This window comes from Chinchilla lanigera, unplaced genomic scaffold, assembly GCF_000276665.1.
Source record: "Chinchilla lanigera isolate Chin_1 unplaced genomic scaffold, ChiLan1.0 scaffold00023, whole genome shotgun sequence".
Lineage (NCBI taxonomy): Eukaryota > Metazoa > Chordata > Mammalia > Rodentia > Chinchillidae > Chinchilla > Chinchilla lanigera.
In genome coordinates this window covers 19,963,487-19,976,531 of record NW_004955424.1, presented here as the reverse complement: position 1 = coordinate 19,976,531, position 13,045 = coordinate 19,963,487, and the positions used below count along the sequence as shown (strand labels likewise).

The 13,045-nt window shown below is 41.8% G+C and overlaps 1 long non-coding RNA gene across 5 annotated transcripts; it reads right to left on the bottom strand.

Moving 5' to 3' along the window:
• Positions 1–6,632: 6,632 nt before the first annotated feature.
• LOC102008872 lies at positions 6,633–13,031 on the bottom strand. 5 transcript variants are annotated; one of them, XR_261087.2, is made up of 4 exons: positions 12,942–13,031; positions 9,417–9,606; positions 7,979–8,184; positions 6,633–7,285 (listed from the first exon to the last, which is right to left on the bottom strand). It is a non-coding gene; the product is annotated as an uncharacterized LOC102008872 (long non-coding RNA). The 5 variants fall into 5 exon arrangements; XR_261086.1 differs by lacking the exon at positions 12,942–13,031 and adding an exon at positions 12,747–12,931; XR_001234130.1 differs by lacking the exon at positions 12,942–13,031 and adding an exon at positions 8,959–9,076 and having other exon boundaries at positions 9,417–12,709.
• Between the last annotated feature and the right edge of the window lie 14 nt (positions 13,032–13,045).

Here is a 13,045-nt window from a genome sequence, read left to right as displayed (position 1 = left end):
TTACTAAATGAAAATGTGTTTTCATGGTGTAGACTGGAGATTTAACAAAAAAGATTCTAGGTCCTTCTTCTGTGCCAAGAAACATATCAGTGATGGACATACCCACACATTCCCATGCATAATCACAGACATGTACATGCTAAGTAGGCCTGAATTATTTGCTGTTGTGGGATAAGAAGCTTTTGTTCTTGCTTACTACAAAGAAAGTTACAATGTTGGATTGCTAGGAGTAGGGAGAATATGGAATAAATATGACCAAAAGTACATACTTTTTTTTTTTCATTTTGAGTCACAGCAACCACTGAAAGCAAAGATTAGAGAGGAATTTCAGATTTTTCTTCCTCTCTTTGGTTAACCAAACCCTTGGATTGTCTGAAAATCAGTCTCACTCAAACCTTCAATGCATTTACTTCTTGGGAAAATTGAGCCACTCTTATTTACAACCAGGGCTCTGTAGACAAGCATGTTGCTGTACGGAAGTCAGGCACCACGCATCAGTGTTCCAGTGACATGACAGAGAAGCTTGACCATTGGTGATTAAAACAAGTGGCCTGCTGCCCTTGAATAAGAAGTTGGGAGGCTGGTTCCAGACTTTTAAGGGGAAAAATCGCCACCTATCCCAAAACACCTCTTGTTTGTAAGCAAAAAAGAGAAGAATGAATAGGACACAGTTAGCTGGAGGAATTACTAAAATAGAAGCACCAAGGTACAGATACTGACAAGCAGAGCCCTTGTATCTTGTGTAAGCATCTAAACAGGCATTTAAATAAATATACAGGCTCTGTTTTCTGTCTGCATTATAATGCATATATGAACCTGGCTTGCAGTGTCTCCTATACATAGTATTTAGCAAATTATTTACATAGGGATTACTCAACATTCATCTGATTGAACATTTAAAGCCCACTTTCAGGATATAAAATATAAAGCATGGTGTGTTCTAAAAATGGTAGTTGTCATAAAAGTTAAAACAACTGATCTGGAAAAAACTGATTTTTCCCAGGGATGAAAAGATTGGTAGACATGAGTGATGAGTTTTATATATAATTTAGTGAGTTCCACTCGTTCACACATTTATACCCAGCCTGAAAAGGGGGTTGTCTTGTTCCATTTGCTATTATGAACCCACTTTTTCTTTTTCATGGAAATTGTTGCCAAAGGGTCGAGTGTGCATTTACTACATACTAAATGATTTAAACTTAAAAACTTGGGTAAGCTTCAGATATAATCTTCCCCACAAGTCAGACAAAAGGAATGTTAACAGCATATATGGTATTTGGTCAGTACAAATGAATTTACTTCTTCTGTAAGGGCCCAAGAGAAATAGTTATTAAAGATACAATCATTTGATCATTTTCCAAAGAGCTTTATTGCAGCTTCATGCAAGACCTACAGGAGCTTTCCACTTGTGTGGTGTGACAGCAGAGCTGAGACAAAAGAGCACTGAGCTGGCATCTCCTCCTCTCTGTGACTCAGGCCAGGTAGCGCTTTTCAACAGCACTTGTTAACCTTGTTAAATCTTAAGTGCCTCTTGGTTTTATGGGCCACACTCACTTTCATTTCCAGCTCTCCCTGACCTTGCTATCTTTGCGTGGCTTGAAGGTCATCTCATGAAAGAATTGTATGGATAATTCTAGAACAATGCTAGGCTGAAGTATATGTGTATGGCTTGCATTACAAGAGAGACACAGGGTGAGAGTCCTTTTTGGTAGCTCATCAAATTCATTTAAGATCTATCTATGACCAAGTATGTTTTAGATATTGCATTTTGGTGACCTGTCTATTAAATACTTGTCTTTGTTTTCTTAGAAGGGGAAAAGGGATTTGTCCTAAGGTTGGTTCAGCTGAGTGGAGGAATAGAATACATATTTAGTTGGTCTAGCCATGCTGAAGAGGAAACCAGCCTTATTTATAGAACTATTAGTTGTGTGTACCCGATCCACCAACTTTACCTCCAAATGTTCAAGTACTTTTTCACAAGAAAGTATCTTGATATTTTTGATGAGTAAAGCACTCTACTAAAAATTCTTTTTGTGATACTGAATCCAGCTGTTGGAAGTGACAGATATCCTGGGTGATTTCTGAATGTAGTGCCCAGGGATTAAATACAAGCTCCTCTGTCTTGGCATAGCCACCTTTCTTGTGCTCCCTAGATTAGGAGTTATTTGCACCGTATCCCACAAACCACGCCCAGCTGAAAAGCAACAGCATACAGGAAATCCAGGCTCCTCAGAGGGTCAATAGAAAGCTCATAAGATGCCAAGCCTTTGCCTTTCCCTCCACTATCGCTGTAATTCCAACTGTGGACAACTTTATACACTTATTCTCGCTTCTGCCTTTGTAAGGTCAATTAGGTTTGGGAAAACATTATTCAGTGAAATACTTGAGTTCAGAAAGAAGCTATTTGTTCCCACTCCAAATACAAACTGTTTACTCTAAGAAACAGCTACTTTTCTGTGAAGCCATGCTGGTTTGTAGTACAGAAGGTACTAGAAATATCCTATGCTCCAGAGACATTGGTCTCTTCACCTTCTCCCAACTGTCCTGTGTAATAAATGGATTTGAGTATTTACTCTAAACAAGATCTGTATTTGGCATCATGAGTTCTGCAGTTGCTGTACGTTACCTTTTAAACACCTCTGCACTTGCTTCACTTTGTAAATTATTTAGAGTATTGTTATGCTGTGGGCTATAGGGCAAGTTTCTAAAATGGCTCTACATGTTATGAAAATGGGCAAATGAATAAATCACGCTAGAATATCCATAAGAGAATGTGAAAGAATATCTCCAAGGGAAGAACCTCTTAACACAAGGGTCAATGATGGTGACATAATCAGTTCAGTGGCAAGAATAACCTTCATACAGATCCCAAGTAGAATCCCTTAATCCCCTGGCTCAGAGGACACACTGGCCTGTTTACATGTCATGCTGCTGAACTTTATCCCTGCTGACTATTTCTTGCGAAGAACACTTACTACCAAGATTTTGTTCCAGGCTTTTGGACTATGTTTTATATACACACAAAAGTAGCAAGGGATTAAAACAGAATTTCTCTGTTGAGCTCAGGGAGTGGATTTCACCAAATTCCAGAAAAAGAACGTAAAACCAGTCAATCCTATGAGAGTAAAAGGCTTAAGGATAATGACTGTTGTATAAACTCTTCTAAACAAAAATAAACTCTAAATTGGGGGAAAAAGTGTATTCTACATCATCCAAATAAAATTTGCTGTCTTTGAATTTCTTTCTTACCTAAGGCTAATATTTAAACTTTAATTCTGTAATATACAAAATCATTTTTAAATATCTCTAGAAGATTATGTGTATCTATGAATCAAAAACGGTAATGGAAATGTTCTACTGTAGCTGGATTTCCTCTTTCCTCCCCTCTGTACCCTAACCCTGGCAAACAGGCCAGGCATCACCTTTCGGCTCCTCCTCTCTGACCTCCTTGGTCTTTCCGGTATTCAACTGTCTTTAGTCCTTTCTATAGAGTGCCTAGGGCCCTGTCTGCTGGAATTTGCTAAACCCTCCCTCTCTTTTAGTCTCTTCCTCATAGTGCTACCTACTTTTTCCTCAGGCCCTTCGCTCTGTTAACACTTTGCATCTGTGACTGGCATAGCACAGACTGGCCAGCCTCACCTGCATTTTACACAGTCTTTCTTCCACCTACCCACTCTGTCACCCTGAACTCAGAAGATTTCCTTCTTCTCAGGCCAACATAAGAACCCCAGCACACACGCTCTTGTCCCAGGACAGAATTACAGTCATTGCCCTTAAGGCCTGCAGCCCTCATTCTTAGATTTTTATAGATGTGATTCAGTATTTGAATGCAGTAGACAAACCCAAATTTCCACTTTTGATGTTGTTCCTAATATATGTACCAGACCAGGTACACACACACACACACACACACACACACACACACACACACACACACAATCTTACAAAGAACTAGACAAAAACTAAAGCACTAATGTGAGTGCACTTCAAAATATCAAATACAGTACCAATACTGTTACTGTTACGCTATCCTTGTCCTTCTCTATGAAATAACAAGGTAGCATAGATGAGTGGTGACATGCTCAAATTCTGGAGCTCTGCTACCGGACCAAGTTTGGCAAGTTCCCTAACTTCTCTATGCTTCAGTTTTCACATTGGTAGATGGGTTTAAGGCCTCACCTCATGGTGTTGTTATGAGGGTCTGAAGAGTTAACATCTGAGCAGGCAGAGATGCACCACCTGAATCCCACTTCAAGGAAGGACCTGCTGCTCAGGTACAGGGAATATGGTCCGAAATCTCGTCCAGCTCTCTACCCCAGCCTTTCCCAGCTGTACAATGCTGCCTTGACTGAGGCTATGCCCTTCATAGGGGACCCCACATTTGGTGACCAGTTTGGGGTGACCAGGCCATTTTGGCTTGATGCAGGGCCACACTTGCCTCAGGCTCCCTCCATTTGGTTTAGGCTTGCAGAGCCAAGCATGCAGTCCCACTTTGCCTTCTCTCAAAGGTGTTAATCCCTAATAAGCACCTCACACCCAAACTTTGTCTCAACTACTGCCTCCAGAGGACACAGTCTATGGTGGTGTTTGTCAAGTAATTAGAGCAGTACCAGCACACAGTGATCACTATGCAAGTGCTTGTTAAATAAAATTAAAGCAGCATCTGGAAAGGTCACACCTTCATTGCTCATCCCACTTAGAGAAGATGGTCATGTTCAGTATCAAGTTACTCTAAAGAGCCTGAGGTTCACCCAGACACGATGCGGAAATAATACTACTACTTAATATAGCTGTTATATTGCTATCCTTATGCTTTGAGATTTTTTTCCCACTATTATTTTTCTGTACTTGACCTTACAAGTCCAATTTTTCATTGCTAACAGGGTATTTTCTGACATTTTAAATTTAGGTTCAACAACTTAGGCTAATGTCTAACATGGACTGATGTAAAGGCCATTCAATGTCTAGAATCAGCCTTCTCGTGATGGAAAGGACACCCCTGAGCAGAGTCAACCCAAGGAGAACTGTTCTCATACTGTGAACCAGGAGATGAATGAGTGGACTCCAGCCTTGGGACCCTGGAGTCCTCACAGTTACAAGGTTGTACTTCATCTGCAGATCTGTGGCTATACATTATGCATTGGTCCATTTCATTCATTTATTCATTCAAATAACAGATCTTATATCTAATTCCCATAGTCATACTCAGTCTCCTAGGTAGAAAGGCTACACCAAGTAACAAACATGACCTTTAAAGATAGAGGCAAATACAATGTAGAAGATGAGTGTCGAGAATACACTCAAGAGCTTGGGCCAGCTCTACATAAGGAAAGACTTCCTGTAAGAAGTGATATTTGGGCCAAATTTTAGGCCCAAATTTCTGCCCTAAATTTTAATTTAGGGCTGAAAAATCAGAAAAAATTGCTGAACGCAGTATATTACAGGCAGGAAAAGGAGCAAAGATCAAGCTCCTGAGGAATGAATATCCTTGGTAGCTACAAGACTAAGGAGACCAGTTTGGGCTGGAGAGTGGTCAACAGGGGAGAGCTCAGGCCCCCAGGTAAAGTTAGGCAAGTTAGGTCCTGTAAACTTTGAAGATCATGGAAATAAACTAGGAGCCCTCCCCTTCAAATGATTTTAAGGAGGGTTGATGTTACACAATTTATATTGTTTAATTTTTTAAAAATTATAATTAAGTCACACTAACTGTGCAAATTAGTGGGTTTCACCATGACAATTCCACACAACCATATACTGTGCTTTGATCACAACTTCTGTTTTTAAAAGATCATGCTGACTAAATTCAAGCTCAATGCTGAAGAAGGACACTAAATTATGATTTGCTAAATGATGTGGGTATTCTTCGGTTCCTGGATGATGCTCTAATTTAGCATTGTGTCATAATTACTACAGACTCTGGTGTGAGCCTGTGGCTGTTTTATGAGCTTCCACTGGAGCAGACATTAAACAACATTGTAGATTAAAATCAGCACAACACCTGAAAAAATACTTGTCCTGCTCCTATTCAGGAATTCTGCCCATCTTCTCATTAAGCTCATTTCTTCTCATGTCCATTTATAGCATATCACTTAACATTCAGATAACCTATAAAATCATCTGATGTCACTTCTTAGTTGTAACTTCTTCATAATAATTTCTAGCTATATTACTTTGGTTTGAATTGGGATGATACACATTTTTCTACCTGAGCCAGTTATACCTTGTGATCAAAAGAGAAAACAATGAATATTAATCTCCTAAAAATCAAACATTACCTATTCCTGCCCCCAAAGAAGGCTCATATATAAATGGCCTGTGTTTTAATTTTCTCTTCCAGGCTGGGTGAGAATCTGCCCACTAGGTCCTCCCTGCTAAAGACAGTCGAGGCGATGGCGGGCGCTGCTCAGAAGGAGAGGAGCCCAGCTCTGATGGAAGGCATAGGGAAGAATCCAAGGACCAGGAATGAAGTGGGCAGACCTGTCCAGAGGAGAAGCTGGAATTACAGGCAAACAAGTCATTTTGTATTATTAAACTACCAGTGCCTAAGGTGAACAGAACTTGCTGGGAAGAGTCATATATGAGATGATTCAGGATTGGTATCAAGGAAAGTAACTGTTACAGAGAAAGCTGAGAAAGCATCAAAGAGTAGAAATTTAATACTTGCACCTCTGCTCCAAGCATCTCAAAGAAAAAAAAAATGCATCAGGAAGTTCCTTTCTTCCTCATGATGGACTTTTCCTTGGCATTAAATCGATGGGCTCAAAAATAAGCACAGACAAGCTGGGGTTGCACAGGAGGCTGAAAGGAGATTGCAGGGTGGAGGGCCAGCCTAGGTACCTTAACAAGCCTAGGTACCTTATCTGTTTCAAAATAAAAAATAACAAAAAATAAATAAATAGATAAAGGATTCGGATGTAGTTTCATGGCAGGGTACCCCTGGGTTCAATCACCAGAACAAAAATAAACAAATAAAATAAAAACCCCACAGACATTGATTGACTTTCTCTGAGTGTAATAGTTAACTGTGCCAATCTGAGTAAGAAACACCCAACTAAATTCTATCAGCATAGTTCTGAGCATGGCTCAGAGCATTTACTGAAGATAAAAGACACACCCTAGGGCAGCCTGTCACCTGAATGCTACAAAGGGGAAATGAAGAAGGGTCGCTTCTGTTCCTCCCAAGGAGCTTCAGTCTTTGCCTTGGACGTGGTCTCCTGGCTTCCAGCCCAGACTCTTCGCCTCCAGCACAGCCCCTGCAGCCTTCCATTCCAGACGCTTCAGCCTCCTGAAACGGACCCACACAGGACACCACTCTGGTCCCCAGGCCTTCGACCAGATCCTTCAGCTCTCCGGTGCACAGACAGACCTTTTGCATGCTTCCACACCTGACTCTGTGGAGACCACTGAAAGCCAGTCTTGTAAACTGTTGTATAGTTGTGTATCTTGCACTAAATCTGTTTCTCTAGTAAGCACTGATACCCTGAGTTACCTCTGTTTCTTCCTAGTAATTAAAAGGAGGGTTGGCTTTCAAGAAAATTCTGCCTCCCTCATCCCACCCTCTACACACATACACACACACCCAGGCAATTTTGAAAAGTGGTGCCCAGCCTAACGCCTCCTGAATTTATAGAGTTCCATCAAATTTTTAGGTTTAGAAGCAACACTGTGCCAAAGGCCATCATTGTGAATGAGTGACATGAAGGTTTAACAGCACAGACGGCCAATTTGAACTTCCATCTTAATTTAAAACATTTTCAGGCTGAAGTTGCAGCACAGCGGTAGAGCTGAGCATGCACAAGACGCTAGATTCCATCCCCAGCACTACACACACACACACACACACACACACACACACACACACACACACGTTTTCTTCAACTCTTCACATAATTTTTCTCTATAAAATAATTTCTTGTACAAGTCAAGCTCAAAATCACTGTGTACCAGAGAAACTACATTTATATAGAAAACATGTTACCTGATTGGGAATGGGTTGGAAGCAGTCCCCAAATGCGAAGCATTTCATTTTCATTTTTTTCTGGGCTGTGTTGCTATGTTGGCAGGGAAACTGTTAGATCCATTCAGAATATCATCAGATGGAAGAGAGTGTTCAGAGGAGGCATCTTGTATAATATGAATATAGGGAAGGAAAGAATGGCTTCCCTCTATGCTTCTTTGGCTGAACTATGAATTAAACAGACATAAGACAGATTATAAGGAAAAAATACACACATAGGAAAGCCCCACAAATATATGAGACTCAAAGAAGGGGCAGGTGAGTGAAGCTTACATAGTATCTGTAGTTACACAAAAGAACAGTAGGGCTCTGGGCTTCTTGGGGTGATGGTGACATAAGTTACAAAGGGGCAATGCAGAAAAGTGACTGTGGGTAGAGGTTGTCCAGTTAAGCAGATAAGTCTCTTAGGTGATAAAAATTGCCCACAGCACCCCTTCTACCTCCTTTACCACTGTAGATTTTCTTTCTAGAAAATCTTTACAAAAGGTCAGCTTTTCAGAGCTACTCCTACCTGCAATTTGAGGATAACCAGCTCAAAATATGCCAAAAAAGTATATTTTGGGGTGGCATATTCTGTTCTCCTGCAGCTGTATTCTGAGATGGTGTGTCCTGAGCCCTGACATTAGGATAGTAGAGAAACCCTTAAGAAACACATATCTAAGTGCCTTAAGTGCAAGTATATGTGAGTCATTTATTTTTTAAAAATGATCAAGACATCAACTAAAACAACCCAGTTCAATGAATAGTTGAGGCATACCAAGGACGTCTTCTCTGAATCACTCAGTAATCAAATGTGGGTGATGTTTAAATTCCCAGGTGCCTTCTGGATAGTAGGTTTTCAGAAGCTGCGCTGCACTGACTGCTATTGTGTGTCATTTACTTTTTAAGGAGGCCAGAAATCCATGCCACCTAAATGTTTCCTCTAAAAGGCAGCTGCTCACCTGGCAGCTTGCCTCTGTTTTCCTCCCAAAGGGTCGGAGCCTCCAAATCACGGCTGAATCGGAATCTTGGTCTCCTTCCACCCAGGCAAGCCAGGCAAGTTTCCATGAAACTACAAGACTAAGAAGCCCTTTATGCCACTTGACAAGAAGAAAATAAAATCACAGAGGCAATGAAAGGGAGCACTAAGCGCCAGCAAATGAAAACAGAAGTGTCAGGCAAGACAAGAGCGTAATTAGGCCTGGGGCACCACCTCCAAGGCCTGTCACATTCCTTATTCATAAAATCCTGGCCAATTCACAGATTTGCTTCTTAGAACTGCAGGAAGGTGAGGCTGAAGAGAAAGTGCAGAAACACATCCTTGACTCTCAGCGCACACACAAGCACACTGGAAGCAGGGTTCTTTGTGAGTCCCTAGGTAGAACACATTCTGTTTTCCCACCAGCCAGGCTTTTGTTACCTTTCACAGGAGGGAGCTCTGTCAGGAAGGGGCTGCGCTCCAGCCTTGACTTCTTAGGCATGCTAAAAAGCCCACTGCAACATTCCCAGGGCACAGAGCGACAGACACCTTTGAAGCCCTGAGCTCCTCCTGAATGGGCTCATGATCGTCTTCTTAAACTGGAGGTTTTGTGAAATCAATCCTGCCTCTGCTAAGAAATTAAAACACACACAAGAGGCTGATTCTACTTTCCTCATAAATAAACCAAAAGTAATGAAATGTCGGGAACTAGCATTGACTGCCAAGTTTTATGGCTGTCCCCTAATTACTTAGATACAACAGGAATTTGTGTGTATGCCTCCAAAATAATTATCTGACCACAACTACAGTTCCTAAAATAATTAAAAACTGTAATTGTATTTTGAAATATTGAAAAATAGCTTGATAAATGTTTGCCCTCCTACCTAACTAGGCAAACAAAAGAATGCTGAGTTGGTGTATTTTGCTGCCTGCATGAATATTGATCATGAGCACAGAGACTGGCCCAACAAAAGCAGCTGTGGAGAAATGAAAGCCTGGATGGGCCCAGAACACTGCAGGGTCTTATTCTGCAAAGTGGGTGATGACCACCCTTCAGCCTCAGGGTGGGAACGCAGTCAGTGCCATAGGGTAATAAACACAGTAAACTTTGGGATGTTTTACTAAATGTACAAGTCTGGAGCATGTTATATTTATTTCAAATACATCTATGTTTATATCACCTTATATTTATCAAAATAAGCACAGCAATATTGTAGAACAGAACATAAAAGGCACACAGATCTTTTACTATGAAAGGAGTTTTTGAGCAGGCAGCTACTCCCAGGGACCCTGGCAGGTCATCCTTCACATCAGAGGTTCCTGGTGGAATCATTGCAAATCTCTCTTCTTGGTTCATACCACCTCTGCTCATAGCCATACTGATCAAATGGCTGTTGAATCACCATCAGTGCTTTATTCCACTCCCAATCTCAGAAATTCTACATGTATACATTTGAATAAAACTATAAAATGATAAGAAAAAAGGGAAGTAACGCATTGTTTTTATCTGGAAAGATCCTTTAGCAAAGTCTATCTTCAAAGTCCTATTTCTACTTTTCTCACTGCTGATTGTCTTTGACTGCCTCCTCCCTTTTACAGCCTTTTGAGTAGCTTCTAGTAGTACTGCAGTTCATTCTGAGAGTTCAGTTGTATTTTTTAAATGGGCCACAATCTTAGTTAATGATTTTTAGATAGCAATTTCTGTAATCAAAGCATAGTGCAAAGTTTGTGTGTCCTTCACTCTACAACTCTGAAAAAGATTTTTTGAGCTCTACAGTTCATTAATTTGCTAATGGCTTTTCCCTGTAAGAGGTAGTTCAACCCTGCTCAGCTCTTAGTTACAATTTCTTTTAGCCTTTCTCTTTGCTCACCATGTATAAAATTAACCATTCTGTAGACTACGAAGGAATAAAGAATTTTTTGAATAAAAGATAATTCTCCTTGACAAAGTATTCAGGGCAGGTTTAATACCTTGCTATTCTTTCCATCCCTAAAATGTAAGAAACTCATCTTCAGCAATCCAAAACCTTAAATTCCATTCATGAAACAAATCAAAGGGCTGTTCTTCACCCTACAAAACCACTTACCACAAGATTCAACTCGAGATTATTTCACTCAAAAGCACCTACCATCAGCCCCTTTTAAATTTGGTTGGTATTTATACAGCTCTCCACAAACCAGAGAATATTCTAAAAGCTAAGAGGGAATGATGAATGAGCCCAGCCCCTTTATTTTCCCAGTGAGGAAACAGACCTAGAAGGGATATAAACCGTGAGAGCGTGACAGTGATAATAACTAGGAAGCATCCAGGGGCCATGGCTTCTCACATCTGTACCACTTCCACCTGTGGAAACCATTAGTTCCTCTTGCTTGGACCCGCACAAGGTTTTCCTAAATCCTGTTTTCCTTCCTTCCTTCATCCTCTCCCCAAAGCGCTCCACAAAGCAGCCATAGGGATCCATCTACAGCAGAAGGCAAACTGTTCTTCCTTTACTCAGCAGCTTCCACTGCCTTCCCATCTCTCAGGAGAAGGAGCCAGACATCCCTGCTTTTCCCTGTAAGAGGTAGTTCAACCCTGCTCAGCCCTTAGCTACAATTTCTTTTAGCCTTTCTCTTTGCTCACCACGTATAAAATTAACCAACAACAAAAAGGCCCTCCTAGTTTTCCCAGTCACTGGTAGACGACAGGCACTAAGTACTTTGGTAGAATAAATGCTCACTATGTGCCAGAACTATTCCAAGGAGGGCACAGAAACCAACATACTTATTCTTCACAATAACCCAAACTAGGCATTGTCATGTAATTGTCAACATCTCTGATGAAGAAACTGAGGCACAAAGTTTAGTGACTATTTTAAGATCACCCAGAATAAAACCAGACTCTGAACCCAGGACAGCAGATCTTCAGTCACCATGACGGACTGCGTCACTTCTAGCTATTGTCAAAGAACTACTTTAGGGCTTTTTTTCCCCTCTACCAAACTCAGAAATTGAGTTACACATCAAAGTATGCTTTCAAATTGTCAATACTTTCCTATAACTGTTTAATATTCTAGAATAATTGTGATTTTGAGCTACGACTGGTAAGCAAGAGCAACAATATGAGCCGCAACTGTGCTGTACTTGAGCTGCTAATTGAGAAAAATCACTTCCACAAGAGATATGACTGTGGTTTACAGGCGTGTGCAGGTAATTCTCCCTGCGAGATTGAGATTACCATGATTAGCTCCAGTCCATAAAAGGGAAGCTAAAACACAAAAGCTGCAGTGATGTTCCAGCCAGTAACAGCGGCTGGAAGAGAGCCGCGGAGGGCCCCTCTGGGAGTGCAGAAAGTCACACATGCTCCCTGCTTATTAGTGTAGAACTCCCAGGTGAGTCACACAATGGAATGTATAAGCCAAGGATGCCACCTAAGAAAGGGTATGTTGATACAGCTTTAGCTGAGAGGTTACATAATCATCCTAATGTGGAAATGCCATAGAGGAATTTATGCCTTAGAATGAAAGTCAAGAGATGTTCAAACTGAGCAAATGACTTGTAAAGAGTAGAGCCCAGTGGAAGGTTTCCGAGGACCGTCTCTGTGTCTAGTTCAATTTGCTGAGACTCAGCCAGACTCCTGCCGGAGAGAGCCACATCTCTGCCCTGCGTTTCCACCGCGAAAATAGGCGGGGTCGGTATCCAGCTTCCCAGGCTAGAAAGGTCCCCACCTAAGACCTCTGTGCCTCTTTCTTTAGTGTCAGATAGGTACTTCTGCAAGCCTTGGGACCTTACTTGCGCTCTACCCGGGGCAGCCGGCGGAATCTTCGCCCACTTCGTTGGAAAGCTCTGAAAGAAATGCTGCCCAATCTCCCGCTCTGGAGTTGGACCCACCCCCTGTCTTTCCTCCACCTCCCCTCCACCCCGAAAGGGGAAGAAGGAAGGCTAGTGCCTACCAGGCCGGAGGGAGGGCCCGAGGGTCACAATTACCTGTCACCTGGCCTGTCGGGTCCTCCCCTTCCCCGGTCGCCCAACTCCACCCACCGTCCCGCGGGCCGCGCCACGGGCCCCCGCCCTGCCTCCCGCAGGCTCCG